This window comes from Drosophila guanche, unplaced genomic scaffold, assembly GCF_900245975.1.
Source record: "Drosophila guanche unplaced genomic scaffold, DGUA_6, whole genome shotgun sequence".
Taxonomy (NCBI): Eukaryota; Metazoa; Arthropoda; class Insecta; order Diptera; family Drosophilidae; genus Drosophila; species Drosophila guanche.
This window is the reverse complement of record NW_022995744.1, coordinates 7,551,946-7,570,346: the sequence shown is the minus strand read 5'-3', so window position 1 is coordinate 7,570,346 and position 18,401 is coordinate 7,551,946. Positions and strand designations below refer to the sequence as shown.

At 50.7% G+C, this 18,401-nt stretch overlaps 1 protein-coding gene across 1 annotated transcript in view; it reads left to right on the top strand.

Moving 5' to 3' along the window:
* Positions 1–9,437: 9,437 nt before the first annotated feature.
* LOC117580505 overlaps positions 9,438–18,401 on the top strand; it is a 54,595-nt gene continuing 45,631 nt past the window's right edge. Inside the window, exon 1 of the mRNA XM_034267092.1 lies at positions 9,438–9,442. The gene's annotated coding sequence lies outside the window, so the exon portion shown is untranslated. The remainder of the gene's footprint in view (positions 9,443–18,401) is intronic.

Sequence of the window (18,401 nt, the reverse complement as noted above, 5' to 3'; positions counted from 1 at the left end):
CACTGCCACAACGATATTGCTGGCTCATCAAACACTGCCACGCCTGCCACATTACAGTTTTTCATGCAACAATTTGTGTCTGCGTCTGCTTCCAGTGTCACCATTTTATAAGCATAATCAAATATAATTCATATAAAATTAAACGCTTTTCATAATCAGTTTTGTGGCGGAATGTGGCGAAAAGTCATTTCCCAGTTAAATCTCTATTTGGATCCAGCTCTATGCCCCGTTCCCTCTCTCTTTCTATGTCTCTCTGTGACATTCACACAAAAAGTTGATGAATGCCAAGTGTAGAAAACCAAAAAAAAAAAAAAAAAAAAAAAAAAAAAAAGAAACCTTGGGATCCAAGTCAAAGGCGAAAAGTCACAAGGACCAAGTTTTGCAGGCCATAAATAAAACATATAACAAGCCAAACGAACAGGCAACAGCCATGAAGGGTGGGGTGTGGGGTGTGGGGTTGTGCTGCTGCCCCACAAACAACATTGCAGACAGCGCGTAATTTTAATTATTATGAACTCCGAAAATGCGCCAAATTAGAGATTCATTGGAGCTGAGTACAGGGGGCTTGGCAATTAGGAAGGAGCGGAGGGTGACAATCAGACGCAGCAGCAAAGGCAGCAGCAGACAATGACAAAAGTTTCCACTTCGAAATGAACTTTTGCGACACGAACACACACACACACACACACACACACACACGGGCCACGGGTTTTTCGCGCTCTCTTCTTTGGGAAGGCAAAAACAATTTTTCCCATTTTCGCAATCTTCTTTGCTTGTTGCGAGCAGCTGATCGCTAATTAGTGGTGGGGAGCGCAAGCGAGCTTGCGCATACCGATATATCGATATATCGATACCCCACCGGCGGCAGCTGTCACGTAGCAGGTAACTGCAAGACCGCAAAGGGGATAAGGTGGCGCAAAAGCTACAAATTTCCAGGCCAAATTTCTAGGCCTGGATAGTCTGCACAAGGGGCAGTGGGAAAAGGTCACGGATCCGACCACACTCCGATCCCCCGCTCAGGCGGTGTCCCGGTCAACGGGACGTCGGGGACCGGGGAAGGGGCGGTATATCCCCCATCGAGAAGCCAAGGGGAAATCCGAGGCCAGCGAGGGAGCCCACAAGTGCGGACCGCGTAGCTAAGTAGAGCATAAACGCAGATATGGACACGGGAAACCCGTTCGTGGGCAGATCGGCGCTGGCAAGATCGCCGCGCCAACTGCCGGAAGAAGGGAGGAAAGCCGATGCTTCGGTGGTCGTAATGAGGAGCAATCTCATCCGATCGCCGGTACTCCAGGCAACGCCAGGAGCCGTTCAGGGTTGTGAGGTTGACCCCAAAGAGACCCCCAAAAGGGTTAGGGACCCCGCAAGCCCGGCGAGCTCGCAGAGACTGACACCGCCAAAGAAGAGCAAGGCATCGCAGGAAGCTAACGGTCAGCAGAACCTAGCGGAGCTGGGTAGACTCCTGGAGGAGATCACATCCAGGATGCTGGATAAGAGCACGCGCCACATCAATGAGGCGACCAGAAGCCTGTTTGTACGTATAAAGAAGCTGCATTCGGACATACAGGATGCTAACCAGGCGGCCGAAGCGGGTAGAAGCGACATGCAGGAGGGCATGGAGGGCGTAGTCCTCTGCTCGAAATGCGCACTGAGCATTCAGAGCGCGGACAAGGAGCAGCAGACAACGACCGTCTGGAAAAAGGATGCCGCATCGCAAACCGAGCCGTGGCGAAGGCTAAGCCAGCCGGTTGTGTCGGATGGCCCTGTTGGGGAGCAGGCTCCCACGCTTATGCGCCCAGCAGGTCTCAAAGGCGCACACACGAAGCGTCCGAAAAAGGCCCAGAGCAAGGCACACGAACAGAAGGCGGCGCACAAAGCCCCCAGCCAGCGAGACAGCCATGAGAACCACGACAGCGAGTGGAGGGTGGTGGCCAAGAAGACGAGGATAGCGCACCGCGCACGCCCCGACGCGGTCGTAGTGCAAGCTGGCGGCAAGACGTACAGCGAGGTATTGGCCATGGTGACCAGGAGGGAGGACAACCAGCTGTCGGACCTGGGAAGCTGCGTTTCCAGGGTACGCCGCACCTTCAACGGCAATCTTCTGTTGGAGGTGGCAAAAGACAGCTCAGAGAGCGCTGAGACCATGAAGGAGAGCATCGCCCGCGTACTTGGCGACGCAGCGGCAGTGCGAGCGCTGTCAGAGGAATCGAAGGTGGTCGCCTTGGAAATCCGCGATCTCGACTCCCTCGCGACAGAGAGCGAGATATGTACCGCCATCGCGAGCCAGTTCGCGATAGAGGAGGAACGAGTCAGGGTGAGAAGCCTACGACGCGGCTACGCGGAGTCCCAAACGGCTGTAGTCAGCTTGCCTGTTTCCCTGGGCAAAGCAGTAATACAGCGGGGACAGGTGCGGATCGGATGGACAGTCTGCAGGATCCGCGAGAGAGAAGGACTTCCGAGGTGCTACAGATGCCTGGAACCGGGGCACATCGCGAGCAGCTGTAGGAGCACAACGGATAGGAGTGGCTGCTGCATTAAATGCGGCGAGCAGGGGCACAAAGCCGCAGCCTGCATAAACGAGCCATCATGCTTCATTTGCTCGGCAGCGGGAAAGAAGGAGTCCAGGCACCAGGCAGGCAGCAAAAGTTGCACGGCCGCGTTCAGCAGGGTCGGTCAACGCAGCAAGACATGCGGTTGATCCAGCTCAACCTGAATCACTGCAGGGCCGCGCAGGACCTCCTGCAGCAGACGGTGCGTGAGCGGGGATCGGAGGTGGCAATCCTCAGCGAGCCCTATAGGGCTCCCAGCTGCAGCAACTGGGCCACAGACCGCTCGGGCAGAGCAGCGTTGTGGACATGCGGAGTGGAGACGCCCCAGATCGGCGACATAAAGTCGGCCGAGGGGTTCGTTCGAGGCAAAGTAGGCGGGATGTGGGTCTATAGTTGCTACCTGGCGCCCAGCCTCCCGCTGGAGACCTTCAGCCGCATCATAGACGAGCTGATCGGAGACCTGCGAGGACGAAGCGTCGTCGTGGTCGGGGGCGACTTCAATGCCTGGGCCCAGGAGTGGGGGTCCTCCCGAACCAACGCTAGAGGACGCACGGTGCTGGAGGCCTTCGCCACCTTGGACATGGTGCTGCTCAATGAAGGACACCAACAAACGTTCAGCAGGGGAGGCATGGGGTCAGTCATCGACCTCACATTCGCCAGCAGAGCGTTGGCCAGAACCGCTTGTTGGAAAATCAGCAACGCCTACACCGCTAGCGACCACGAGGCCATCGAGTGCGTGTTTGGCGAACCGGACCCAGGAAGAGCAGCCCCTACTCAGACCCAGAATAGGAAGGCGTATCGGCAGGCCACGCTGATGACACAGGCCTTCGCAAGCGCCCTCCGTACCCACACGGCACCAGAGACCGGTGGAGCCAACGAGTGGGCGACCCAGCTGGGGGAGGCAGTGGAAGCGGCTTGCGACCAGAGCATGCTACAGCGAAGTGCGTTTGGGAAACACCATGCCCCAGTCTTCTGGTGGAACGAGGACATCGCCGAGCTCCGCAAAATCTGCCACAGAGCGAGAAGACAGCTCCAACGAGCCAGGGGAACTCCGCGTCTAGTGACTTGCTGCGAGGCATACAAAGTCGCGCGGAAGGAGTTGAAGACCGCCATCAGAGACAGCAAAAGAGAGTGCTTCCTCAAGCTGTGCGACGCCGCAGAGGAGGACCCCTGGGGAGGCGCCTACAAGATGGTGGTAAAGAACATCAACGCCGGAAGCAGAGCCCCGACAGACCCAGTAGTGCTGGAGGGGATAGTTAGGACCTTGTTCCCGCAAGGGCGGCCCATAACAACATCCCCGAGCCCAGAGCACAGCCTGGACGACATCCGCGAGGTCACGGAGGAAGAGGTGCTGCGGGCAGGCAGAGACCTGAACCCCAAGAAGGCACCGGGGCCGGACGCGATTCCCAACCGAGCGACGAAGCTGGCACTAGCGCTGATCCCAAGCGAGGTCATGGGTCTGTTCAACAGATGCCTACACGAGGGTACGTTCCCATCGAGGTGGAAGAGGCAACGGCTCCTTTTGCTGTCCAAGCCGGGCAAGCCGCCGGGCGAGGCATCCTCGTACAGGCCCATCTGCCTCCTGGACACGATAGGGAAGGTCTTTGAGAAGGTGATCGCCACGAGGCTGAGCGCAGCCATCGAAGCAGCAGGCGGCCTATCCCCGGAGCAATACGGGTTCAGGAAGGGGAAGTCGACGCTGGACGCCATCTCCAAGGTGGTCAAAACGGCAGAGGAAGCATGCGCTGGCTCCAGATGGAGAGGAGGATNAGTTAGGACCTTGTTCCCGCAAGGGCGGCCCATAACAACATCCCCGAGCCCAGAGCACAGCCTGGACGACATCCGCGAGGTCACGGAGGAAGAGGTGCTGCGGGCAGGCAGAGACCTGAACCCCAAGAAGGCACCGGGGCCGGACGCGATTCCCAACCGAGCGACGAAGCTGGCACTAGCGCTGATCCCAAGCGAGGTCATGGGTCTGTTCAACAGATGCCTACACGAGGGTACGTTCCCATCGAGGTGGAAGAGGCAACGGCTCCTTTTGCTGTCCAAGCCGGGCAAGCCGCCGGGCGAGGCATCCTCGTACAGGCCCATCTGCCTCCTGGACACGATAGGGAAGGTCTTTGAGAAGGTGATCGCCACGAGGCTGAGCGCAGCCATCGAAGCAGCAGGCGGCCTATCCCCGGAGCAATACGGGTTCAGGAAGGGGAAGTCGACGCTGGACGCCATCTCCAAGGTGGTCAAAACGGCAGAGGAAGCATGCGCTGGTTCCAGATGGAGAGGAGGATCCAAATCCTACTGTCTCGTGGTGACACTTGACATAAGGAACGCCTTTAACTCGGCAGATTGGAGCCGCACGCTAGAGGCCCTACAGCGGTTCAACATCCCTGGTTACCTACAGAGGATAGCGCGTAGCTACTTCAGCGACAGGGTGCTGACGTACGAGACCAGTATGGGTTTCAGGGCATACAAAGTCTCAGCCGGAGTCCCTCAAGGCTCCGTTTTGGGACCCCTGCTCTGGAACGCCATGTACGACGGAGTCCTGAGACTCCCGATGCCAGCCAACACCAGCATGGTGGGGTTTGCGGATGACGTCGCCATAGTAGTGGTGGCCAAGCACCTTGCCGCAGCGGAGGAGCTCGCCAACGCGGCCGTCCGAGCCGTGGAGTCGTGGCTTACGGTCGCCGGATTGGACCTGGCAGCGCAGAAGACCGAGGCGGTGCTCATATCGAGCCGGAAAGCTGTAGAGACTGCAAGTGTGCAGGTCGGTGGCACCACGATACGCTCGCAGAGGGCAATCAAGTACCTCGGGGTGCTCATCGACACTCGCCTCTCCTTCAAGGAGCACTTGGAGTACGTGCAGAGGAAGGCCAGCGGAACCGCAGGAGCGCTCTCACGGATGCTCCTCAACACCAGAGGTCCGAAGCAGGCAACGCGGAAGCTCCTGACGAGTGTTGTGACGTCGCAGATCCTGTACGCAGCGCCCGCGTGGGCGAAAGCCGCTCAGGTAAAGACCTACATGCGAGGCGTTGAGGCGACGTACAGGCTGTGTGCCCTACGAATAGCGTGCTCGTTCCGGACTGTGTCGGACGAAGCTGCGCTAGTCATTGCGGGGCAAGTCCCACTCAGGGAGCTAATAAGGGAGAGAGCGGAGATCCATACAGCCGTGCAGGGCGAAAGCGATGCGACAAGAGCAGAGCTGAAGGCTGCAGCGAGGAGGAACAGCATCAGCAGATGGCAGAACCAGTGGGACAGGTCAACTAAGGGGCGCTGGACTTACACCCTCATACCGAAGCTGCAAGCCTGGATGGAGAGGAAGCACGGCCGGGTAGATTTTTACCTCACCCAAGCGCTTAGCGGTCATGGCTGCTTCCGCAGCTACCTCAAGCGCTTTGGCCACGAGACGGAGGACTGGTGCCCAGAGTGCGGCACCGGCATAGTGGAGGATGCACAGCACGTCCTCTTCGAATGCCACCGGTTCGACCACGAGCGACACCGCATGGAGACAGCAGTAGGCGCCAGGATCTCCTCCGAGACCTTGGTGCCGATTATGCTGGCCGAGCCAAGGACATGGGAAGCGGCCGCAGAGTTCGCCTCGAGCGTTATGCGAACGCTGAGAGCATTGGAGAGGAGTCGTAAACAGGAGACGGAGTAGGAGCCTTCGAGCGTGCGAAGCAATGCTTTGCGGCAGTACCGCGCGCGACGGGCGCCCACTCCCACCAGAAAATACGGCCCTCATTATGAGTATACCCACTAGTGTAAGAAGTATTATTATTATTATTATATTTAAAGTATTACTAAAGCTAGATAATTAATTAGAAGGAATAAACAAATGAATACAAAAAAACACACACACACACGCAGAGAGAGTTCATTTATGTGAGTGTCACATGTGTGTGCGAAGCTTAGAAGTGCTCCCCCTCTGCCACTGGTTATTCTCCTACTCTGGCAATAGAAATTTCAACGCTCAAAAGTAGGCAATGCTAATTGCAAGTCGCGCGTAATGGTATGCGTGTGTCTGTGTGTTATGTGCTCTCTGTGTGTCTGCGTGCTTCGTGGGCTTTCCTGCTTTTGTGTATTCAATATCAAATTCATGTAAATTTAATTACGCATGCCTGCGTCTTGTTTAGACATGCTCCCAGGCTGCCAGCGTGAATCAGCTCAGGGCGGGGCGTAGCAATGTTGTAGCTAATGTTTACGCATATTTGATTTCACTCACAGATACATAGCACAGGGCGGTCGCCTAATTAAATTGCTTATTTCTCGCTGCAAAACTGCAAACAGACATCGATACATGTGTGCACGTCTCGCAGGATTAGGCAAAGGCTAGAGGGAGGAGCACACCAAATTGCATGTTAATGCAGCAGCATTTTGAAGCCTTTCAAGTGCAACCTTTTGTTCTCAAATTTAAGCTGGAAATGTGCCAGGAACACGGGCCGTGTGGAAGAACCTTTAACTTTTAATGCAACCTAAATTGCTTGCAATTAACGACACGGGATGAGGCACACGGGCCACACGGCACAATTTTTGTGCTCTGGCTCTGGCGCTGCATTTTATTCGAAAATCGAAAAAGTAATTTGCAAAGTTTTCCAATCCCCCTACTCCTGCTTGACTTTCTTTTGGCTTCTTCCCGAAAAATAAAGCCAAACGCAAAGTTTATGCAAAGTTTTCGCCCAACAAAGTGTTGCCAGCTAAACAAACTGCAGGGAAGCCGAGGCTCTGAAATGCCCTGAAACTGAAATCTGCTGCCATCAGTCCTCGAACTACCGTGCTGCGGGAAGTGCAAGACTTTTCTTTTCTTTTTTTCCTGTAGATGAAAGCTTTTGTTTATTGTCAGCAGCAGTCGAGTAAAAGTAGTTGCAACTTCACTCCCACGAAAACTTTCAGAGGAGAGAGCAAAATAAAATGGAATTCGGGCATTCATTCAGGGGTATGAATCGGATATGTGGGATTCCATGGCGGAGATGTCGGCTACCCTTTAAAGTGCTGGCATTCAATTTTAGCCTTCCCTTAGACCCTTACTCTATGCCTTGCTGTTGGCTCTGTGTGCTGGCCGCGAAACTTTACGCATAAACAAAAGTTGGCGCTGACTCAGGCTCTGGCTCTGACTCAAGCTCTGGTTCTGGCGCTGGCAGGCAACAACCCTTCAGTTGCTTTTAGCATCAAAATGAAGCGATGAAAGCCAAAACTCGTTATCGTTTAATTCAGCCCAAAGCGAGGGAGCCAAAGAGCGGGCAAAAAGGAGTCTCATCGCGTCCCGTCGCTTCCAAGTATTGGCAGCTGCCTGACGATGGGTTTTCTTTGCTTTCAGTGAGTCTCCTTTCTCCCTTTTTTGTTGTCTTAGTGATGCAACCAAAGAGAGAGAGAGAGAGAGAGGGGGAGTGTGCTGCACGATGGATGATACTGAGGACACGGATAGCAACTGCTTTTTGACGTCTGACAGGCTGCAGCTCTCCAGCTCAGTTTTTGCTCTCGTTGTTGCGCTTTTGTTGCAACATTCAGGCGAATATTTGCATAATGCAGCTTGATTGATGTTTGCCCGGGTATCGAGGCGGGGCGGCCCACATCCTTTGGGTATTGGTAATGAAAAGCGGGCTGAATGTTGGCCAAGATTCTGGCTAAATCCACTACCCACATCCAGCAGCAGCAGCAGCAGCAGCAGACGACAATGACAGCAATTCACAAACTTGTAAACACATCACAAGGCGCCTCCATATTTGCTTAGCTCAGCTCTCTGCACAGAGTACAGTGCGGCACATGCCTGTAGTGGAACACCAACAACATCAAATGGCAGCCGTAAGTAGCACAAGGCAACACAGGACACCGCCGTTGAGTGCAAATAGTTTTTGGTTTTTGTTTGCAGCAGCAGCAGCAGCTCCTCCTCGACTGCTTTGTTGCGGAAAGCTACCCATGCCCCTTCTCTAGCTAAACAAGCAGCTGGCACATGGCCAGAGGAGGAACAGGAGGAGCAGCCCTGGAGGTGGAAGAGGCAACCAGCAGCCAGTAGCAGGTCGGCTGCCTGGCAGTCGTTTTGCCATTTTGTTTACTTTAGCCACAATCGCAAACAACGTTTTCTCTCTTTCTCTTTTGTGTGTAAGTGTGTGCGCCATTCGCACTCGCTTGCTCAAATAAACCAAAGAGAGAGAGAGAGAGCAGAGAGAATCCAATGGATTGCACAACAAATATCGAACAGAGCCCATTGAAATTATTTTAGACTGAGTTCCGCTGGGGTAGAGCGGAGACAAGAAAGCATTTGCAGCTAAAATACTAAAAGGCAACTGCTGGGGCAATGCTAATTGGGGTATAATCTGGGGAAAGAAATTGTCTTCAAGAGACAAACTGATCTAAGACAGCTGCAGGCAGCAGAGAGGAGCTGTAGGAGCTGTAAAATGATCCACCAAAAGAGTTTGAAAAAGAGTTTCCTCTTCCTTAGTGTGAAGATTTACCTTTTGGCACAAAATTGAACATTTTTGCCTGCGCCACAGCCGCACAAACAGTCTCCCTGTGTGTCTATTTGTTCCTGGCTCTTCCCTTTGCCATTCCCCAAGGCAGCAGCAGCCTCATTGACTTTGAGTCACTTGCTAGAGCTGCCACACACGCCTCTTTGCCTGCTGCTGCAGCTTATTAAATGCAGCCGAGCGAGACATCAAAAGCGAGCTTTTGCCAACCGCAGCCAAAATGAGTGACGGAGGGAAGTAGACACACAAAGGGGGAGGGAGAGAGTGCCACTGATGTTTATTAAATAGTTGCACGATGCAACGTGTGTTTGGGCGATTGTCCCCACTGCAGCAAGGCGTGAGGGGGGGAGGCTGAGAGAGGCTGCTGGTGAGGCTACATTCCAGCAATTCATGCAAAATATTTCAATTCTGCATTCAACATTTTCATCGTACAGCCAAGTGTTTTGCCTTTGCAACAGGGCTCTCGATGCTCCCTCTGGCTACTGCAATGGGAGGAGCAGGAAGAGGAGCAGCAGCAGCAGGCGCAGCAGGAGATGCAGCTATGTAGGTGGGATGCTGGCTGGCTGGCAGTCATGATGAAGCCTGGCACTGCCATGGCAACCTTTGAACCCAAATTAAAACCAAACAAATGTCACGCAGACAGCGGCAATGGTTCCCTGTCCCACCTTTCCATTCATTCTCGTTTTCTCTCTTTCTCTCTCTCTGGCTCTGTGTTGACTTAATGCAGGAATTGCAAATTTCGCGTTACAGCAAGAGTTTGCATCGACCAATATTCTCGACTATGAGAAGCCAGTTAACTTCGTTATGCCAGCAGATTGAGGGGTGAAGGAGCAGCAGGCGCTGGGCAGCAGCTACTTTTTCCCATTATATTTTTAAGCCTGACATTGGCCTCTGTCTGGCTCTGCAGTTGGTTCCGTCGCTTCTTCCTTCGAGTATTTGTGACTGTTGTGGCACAACAAGCACGTTCCTGCACGTCTTGGCATAAATTATGGGCCCTTTTCGAGCACAAGAAGAGCCAAGAAATGAAATGGAATGACAAACGGAAAAGAAAGGCAACTTCCCGTGATGCTCCTCATGCCTGGCGGGGAGCTCCAACAATCATAAACAGAAAATGGCATAAATAAAGTTTTTGCACAAAAATTAAAGGAAATTCACACGAAAATGAAGATTGATTTCGAGCACACATTTTGCAGAGTTTTTAGTTGAATTTTGTAGCTGTCAAGCAGCCAATGAATCACATAATCAGGTGGCTGCATAATGTGGCAACAATTTGATTTGTTGGCCTAAACATTTAGCGTAATTTAGTGTTTAAAATAAAAGGTATAAGCGCGGCATGTTGGCTGCGCTTTTCGCCTAAAAGTCTTTCAACGAATTTACACAATTTCCCTGACATTTTTCTCAGCTGATTTAACAGCCAATCTAGCTTAAGCTTTCTTATAATTATTATTTATATACATTTACAGGACATCCATCAGTCGTTGCCCTCGCATCTCCCTCCGCTAATGTTTGCCTGTTTGTCTTGTGCATAATTTTCTCGCTCTCTCTCTCTTCGGGCAAACACATTAACTCAACTCACTTTCGCATAATGAAATTTTCCAAACAACACGGGGAGGCAGGGCGCACAATTTATGAGTACGCTGCCACGTGAAACATGCCACACAATGGGCCGAGAAATCATTTTTCATTCCGGGTGCAAGCAAACATTGAAATTGTTTACTTTGGCGGCTGTTAATTATTGTGTAGCCTATTAACTAAACAGAGCGAGGCAGGGAGGGGTCCCGGACTCCGGCTAATAGCTGTGTGAGTATCGCCGGGGCGGGGTGAGCCAGTTGCATGTGACACTTTAGGCGCAACAATTTCTGCCCACAAATTGCTGCAGTCGCTGCGCAGCTTTGGGCCCCACAGCTGGCGCCATTTACAAGTCACATTAATCAATTTCCCAGGAAGCTGTCAGCAGCAGCAGAAGCCTCAGCAGCAGCCAGTCCAAGCGAAACCGAAAGCGGCCATAACCTTACTGAATCTTCTTTCGATTCTCTGTTCAGCATTTCTCCATTCCATTCCTATAACATTTAACTTCACTCTCATCCATTCTCTCTGCATTTTAGGGGATTTTCTGCGTGTAAATTATCTGTGGGGGTTGCATTTTTGGTCTAGCGCCAGTTAAAACTTAATTAAAACCAACGCAAAACAAATGTTAAAAAAAGGAAAAACAAGAAAAAACGTAGGAAAAGCCGGAAAAGTGTTCCGGAATAAAGTTTATGGCTCGGAACTTTTGGCGCTGGTCCGACTAAATCTTTGCCGTTGAACTTGCAACTTGTCCGGGTTGTTGTTGCTGTTGCTGTTGCTGTTGCCTCCATTGTTGTGCGGGGCAAATGCAAAAATTCCAAAATAGTGCAGGGGAGAGGGTTGAAGGGTTGAAAGTGAGGAACAGTAGATGAAAATATGAGGAAAAACATGAGGCAAACATTTTCATTTACACACATGGGATGCAATTAAGACGAGAATGGGTTTTGGCATTATTCAACCCGCTGCTGCTGCTTGCTGTTGTCCAGCTAGCAATGACCCAGAGCTAGCAGCAGCAGCAGCAGCAGCAGCAGCAGCAACAGCCCACTGCCCTGTCTCCGCTCAAACCATTACTCTCCGCTGCTCTCACCCTCCTCCCTCCTCTTTCAACGTGTCGTTAGTTCTTTTGTGCATTTGAAATTTAATTAACACGCACACACAAAAACCCAACCAATACATACACACACACACAGGGAGAGAGGGAATAGAGAGCAAAAGATGGAGAGTGAAAGATAGCAAACAACAAGTGACAGCAGAGCAAAACAAAAATGGCAACAAAAACTAATAAAAACTCATTTCAAACAGTTTTTGATGAGCCAGCGGGCCATGGATACCCCCAGAGAGGAGCAAGGCGGGAAGCAGCAGGGAAGGAGAGAGGAAACAGAAGTGGAGGGTGCTAGCAGGAGGAGTGCCAGCCACTAAGGAGGTGGACAGGACAGAGCACTCTTTGCTTCAGCTATGATGCTGCTGCTTCAGCTTCTCCTTCTGTTAATTCAGAATTGCCTCGCCTGTTGCCATTGTCCGATGAGGACAACGACGCGTCGTTCTCCTCCCTTGATGGCAGGAAATGTAAGAAAATGGCGAGCCAAGAGCAACTTCCGCTTCCAGTTCTTCTGCTGCTGCTGCTGCTACCCCCAATGAATGTCAACTGTAGGATGCTGCTAAGCTCCAAGATACATAGCAGAAAAGATGGAATGAAAAACTTTTTGTCTCCACTTTTAAATAGATGTCCACCCGGGGGAACAAGTTGAAAATTAATCAGTTACAACATAAGGGCCAAGTTTTATGACCAATTATGAATGTAGCCAAGATCCCAAGAACCCCAAACGTGGCGCATACCCAGAATTCAATCTGTTGCGGCATTAAATTAAAATATGAAAATTACTTTAAATGGCCAAAAGTTCACTTTAACAGCCAGCACGGAGCACCGAGCACCGAGCACCGAGCACAGCCGCAGACACAGCTTAATGGTCGTAAAAGCTGGCTTAGAGCCGAGAGAGGAACACGCATGTGGGGGGACATGGCAGGGGCTGGGCTACAAAAGGCCATAAAAAGTCAAAGAGTTCTGCTGCGGTTGGACAACGGCTTAAAAGATGCTGGCCCCAAAAAATGAAAGCAGCTTGCCAGCATATGGAAATATGAGAGCATAGGTGGAATTTTACCCTATTTATCCTTAACTATTAACTATTAAAACAGTACCTTAATTGGTCACAATTTAGCAGCATAAATCCTCAATCTTTCAACTACTAAGGAGCTGCCAAATCCCACAGCCATAAAGAAGATGATGCCTTGCCCGAGAGCAGCTGGCAAGGCATGTGGTAAGTGAGAGAAAGGTTAAAATTTTACCATATTTATTCGTAACTATTGACCTTAAAACAGTACCTTAATTGGTCCCAATTTAGCAGCATAAATCCTCAATCTTTCATCTACCAAATGCGCCCATTAGTTGGCCACAAATACCATGAGCCACCATAGCCGCTAGTCATCCTTTGGCTATCATCGGCGAACTCGTTAAATACTTTCGTACAAATCCCCGCCAAATCGCTGCCAAATCTCACAGCCATATAGAAGATGATGCCTGGCCCAGATGAAAGTGTGAAGAACACGGACATGGCATTCGTTTCGGTTAGCTATGAATTGCGGAGTAGAAATTGGATTGGTCAGCGAGTCAGTGCGGAATGCCATGCCACACTCCCCGGCCCTCCGCTCTACACACACACAAACTGCAGCTGTTACAAATTAAATCGCTTTTCATTATTTATACGCTGTGATTTTCAGCAAAACTTCAGTCAAGTCAGCGAATGGCAAAGCCAACCTGCAGCCGGGTAGAGGGAGCAGAGAGTTCTGGTCAAAGTTTTGCCCAAGCAGGACATGCCACACACACACACACACAAGTACTGAGGGGGGAGTGGTCTGTGGGCGGGAGTCATGTCTGTGTTTCGTAGAGCCAAATATTTGCTGCGCTGAACGTTTTCCATTGGACTTTTATGAACATTTCTGACGATTTCGATTTTCAAAAGTCAATATTTACACATCAGCCCCCCCAGAACACACCCCGCTGCCACTACATCCCCTCTGTGCTATCATGACTGTAGTTTATTGGATGTGCAGTTAACCAAAATAAATCGTATATCGGATTTTGCATGGAGCTTCCACTCCCCCTGGCAGCAGTCAGTCATTTGGAGTGTCCATCGGGGCTGGGATGTTGGTTAAACCGCTTAGAGAAAAGGCCATGGCTGGCCACTGCAAATTGTGATTTAGCCCTTACATACATATGTACATAAATACATACATAAAATGTATACAACTCTCCCAGTGGCTGCAACAATGCCTGCTCCCCCTTATTGGCAGGAACAGGCCACAGCCACAGCCACTCAGTTGACCCAGTTGCCGGCGGTGCTGGTGGTGATGGTGTTGGCCCTCTTGGATATATATTTTTCCATTTCATTCCTGCATCATCTTCAGCATAATAAGCCGTTGCCGTGCCCCAGTTTGCTCGCTCCCTTTGCCTGTCATTTTCAATTTGCTAATCGGCACACTCGCCCCACATTGTTGCAGCAGCAGCAGCAGGAGCAGCATCCACGGCTAAGCCTCCGATTGTTCCAAATAATCACCTCACTCCCGCTTTAGCTGTAGCCAAAATCTGCACTGACCCACATAGAAAAGCAAAAGCCACTCAAAAACAGTCGAAAATAATGGCAAAAGGCAAAGGCAAAAGCCAAATGTTTCGACCAGAACTAACCCATGGGGAATAGACAGAGAGAACACGAAATACTCTAGGATGTGTCGTGCCAGGCAGGACAATTTATGGTTCAAGTAAAACAATAAATAAAAAATAGAGGGAAGAAAAGGTAAGCCAGCCCATAGATTGGATATGGAAGTGTCTTTTGCCCTACCCAAAGCTATCCTCATAGTCAATAGCTCACTCGTAATCGGCTGCTCTATTTTGGGGGGGGAACTCAAAAAGCCAACCAGGGAGTGCTTACATAAAACGCCACAACGCGGCAAACCCCACTACCCCGACTGCCAGCCAAAAAGACGGCAGCCGCCAGAATTAATTGAAAAGTGAGAGCAGAGGCAGAGGCGGAGGCAAAGACAGAGCCAAAGCCACGGAGCGGAGTGGCAGCGGGAAGCCGCCAAATTGAAAAGCGCTACAGAGTGAGCCACAGTTTCACTTTCGCTGGCTACAGCCCCACAGCCACACAGCCACACAAAAGGATGAGCAGCAGCTGCAGCTTGCATCCGTGAAGGCATCTGCATAATTCAGCGGCCGCTGTGCCACAGTGAATCCCTTCGCCTTAGATAACTGTGCGCTGTATCGGCATAGAAAGTGTAATTATATTTGGAAGAGGGAAGAGCTTTACTGGCAAGTGGTATCTATGTCTGTCCGCATTCAATTAGGACCCACGACATGGACATGGCAGCTCAAATCTAGCGCAAGGCTGTAGCCTGATTTGGCAGCCCCTTCTCCCGCCCACCCATCTAATTCGACAAGCCAATTTGTAGGCAACTGGAATCAAGTTTTTCAACAACTCGACAACTATATATGTAAGTGAGTGGCAGCGGCAACAACTGCAACAACGTGGGGCAACAATATAACAGAAATTGCTGCACATTGGAATTGAATTATTCGACGAGCGACTCTGGAAATTGCACTGCAAAAACTGGGGTATGTCGGGTGGGGGGTGTGCACTTTCAACAGCAAACAACAATTCAAAAAGCTTTTGTTAGGCCCCGCACGCGTGTTTGCAGCAAGAGGAGAAGGAGTGTGTGTCGTGTGCTTGTGTGTGTTTACAGCTAGAGGCTGCCCCGCCCAAAGGGTCGTGCATATTTCAAAAACTAACAATTGTTTTTGTTGTTGCAACTGCCACGAGGACTGCTGCTCCAACCAGCTTTTGTTAAAGGGCTCCCAAAAAAAAAAAATGATAAAAGTTTTTTCCGCTGTTGTCCGCGCTCTCCACCCTCCAGCCCCATGGACCATCGTGGACTGAAATTGATTACCGATAACGCCGAAAAGGATAATGGACTTTTGTTGCTGCAGCTGCAGCGGAGGGAAAAAAGCGCCGCCAACTGAAACCCAACTAAATGTGTGAAAAGCAAAAAAGGAAAACTGCAAAAGCAATGAATGCTCCGGGGGGAACAGCAAAGAGCAAGCGGATTGGGAAATTGCTTGTTGGCGAAAAATGGGTGTCCAGTGGGTGTACAGGCGGGAAAAATGCAGTTAACGATGGCAGGCATATGGCCATATGGCTCAAAAGTGGAAAGGAAAGGCGATTATGGCCAAGAGCGGGGAGGGGTTCAGTCTGATTAATCTCTATGGCAGCAAACTGAAGCTAAAGGACTGCTGACCAGTGCGAAAACCTCTCAGCAAACCCCAAACCCCAAACCCCAAACCCAAACCCGAACAACAATGTGGAAGGAGCAGACAGAGCACAAAGCGAATAATTTGCTTGGGTTATTTGTGCATAAATTAGGGAAGGGAATGCCAGAGCTACAGATCCTGTTCCTGCTCCTTCTGCAACCCATTCCATGCATAGCTCATAATTATCCAGCTAAGGTAAACTCAGGCAGGGGCACCCCGGCCGGGCTCCACATTTGGTCAGTGAACAAGATTTTTTGGGCCATGAATTATCTCCAAGACCAAACCAAAAACGGTAGAAAAAACAGCAAAAAAGAGGAGCAGCGAAGAATAACAAAGCAGAGCAGAGCGGGATGGAAGCTGTGAAGTTTTTCTCTTTATTTTTGGCAATTTATAACATTTTTCCCTCATTTGCTCAGTGCACACACAGTCACTGTGCCACTGTGTGGCAGCAGCTAGTGCAAAAAAAAAAACAGAGAAATGGTAATAAAACATGTTTAAAAAACGAGCAAAGAGACAGACACACGGACAGACAGACACACAAGTGAAGTGGCATTAAGCAGGGAGCGACACAAAAACCCGCATAAGGCTGTGGAGATGGAGATGGAGGTGGAGGGAGTGGCAAGCTATGAAAACACAGCGTGTTTAACGAGCCATTTGCCGCTTTGGCGCTGAACTTGCTAATTGAATTAGGGGCACTCACTCACTCGCTCGCTGCTTCCCATTTGCCACCCAGCTCAGCGGCTCAGCAGCTCAGTGGCTCAGTGGATGACGATGCGCCTGCGGCAGGATGTGAGCCGGAGCCAAGCGCATGGAACAGCAACAAAGCCTCTGCGGAGTGGGTGAGAGGCAGGGCAGGGCAGGGCAGAGCCCGAGCAAAGAGTATTTGGCTGCTAAACGCTTGGCATGCCTCTAGGCGCGCAAACCATCATCCACGCCCGCAGGATTCAATTAAGTGTAAGTGCGCCCAGCACATACACACAGCGAGAGAGAGAGAGAGAGAGAGAGGGAGAGACGAATCTTTGCAACAGTTTCCCGATCTAATGAGCAGCACCTAAAAAAAACACTCTGCTACTCCAGCAGATAGTGGGGAATGTGCGAGAACGAAAGGAAAGCATAAAAATCTCCCATGCCCCGCAGCTGTTATCGGTTATGATTAGCCGGAATACATCCAAGTTCTCGATGGCTGTCATAAAAGTTTCGAGAGAGAAGCAACTCCTCGAGCGAGCAACTCGATTGGCACTCAATTGAGGCTGCGGGTTGGCCGCCAGCTGAGTGGCAGACAGGCTGCCATTGATAGCTGATGGACGGGCTGAACTTTAGCTGCATAGAATTTGAGGCAAAGGCACAACACTTGCGGGCGTCACAGTCAACATTTGCTGTACACTTTTGGCACCGAAAAAGGTTGCAAATAATTTTCAGAAAAAGTGCTAAAGGGAGGCCCAATCTTCGGACATCTTTGGTATAGGATAGCAGCCTTCTCTCTGCTGTTGAGTCTATTCAATCTTCCCTTGCTCATGCTGTACCCCAGGGACTTGCTTTTGCCACTCAGCTGAGACGCAACATCCCATTGACACATCGACCAAAACCCAACAGCAATCCTCCCACGCAGCACAACAACGACACGACACAATCCGCCCACAGTTTCTTATAATAACTTTGTCCCATCGCCCATCGTTCATTGATAAAAATCGTCCTCGGTCTTCGGCTCAATGGCCTTAGCATCCATCCTTTCTTTCGGCTTTGACTTTGTATCACAACGCCCCCAGGACACGCCCCTACTGCTGGAGGGTGGTTTGTGTTTAAATTGTTTTTCTCTATGGCCACCCCCTTCCCTTGTGGCATGCCACCACATAATCGATGGCAGACAACGCAATTGCGAGGCACACACATAAAAAAGAGAAGAAAGTTTTTGCGCGTAAATGAAATTATCTGCAGCGCAAAAAAGTTGTTAATTAGTTATCGCAAAAATGGTTATTTGATTAGGCGACTGCGAGAGTTGCACCTGCAACGTGCTGCCAGCTGCAACTTGCAACAAAGTAGCTGCCACTTGCAACAGTCCAGCGTTTGGGTAGAAGGGGAAACCCATTTTCTGTGTTGGTAAAAATTTATCAAACGCATTTTCAACCGAAGGCCAAATGCCGAAAGTGGAAAGTGGAAAATCGAAAATTGTTCTCAGGCCAAGGACGAAGGCTATTTCATTATTAAATTCCAAAGGTGCTTGGCTGTGGGCAGGGGGAGTTAAGGGACTTGGCTGGTTGGTTGACATTTGGCTCTGGCTCGTTGACTTTTTGTGTAGAGCAAAGCTCAAAAATAAATGAAAGGCGAAGGCGAAGGCGAAGGTAAAGGCGAAGGGCGAAGGCAGCGTAGGAGAAATGACTGAAAACCAATCAGCGTGAAAATTGTTCTCTCATTTTCCAACTACAGCAAAAGGCAACACACACACACACACACGAAGAGACACGCTTGGTCTTT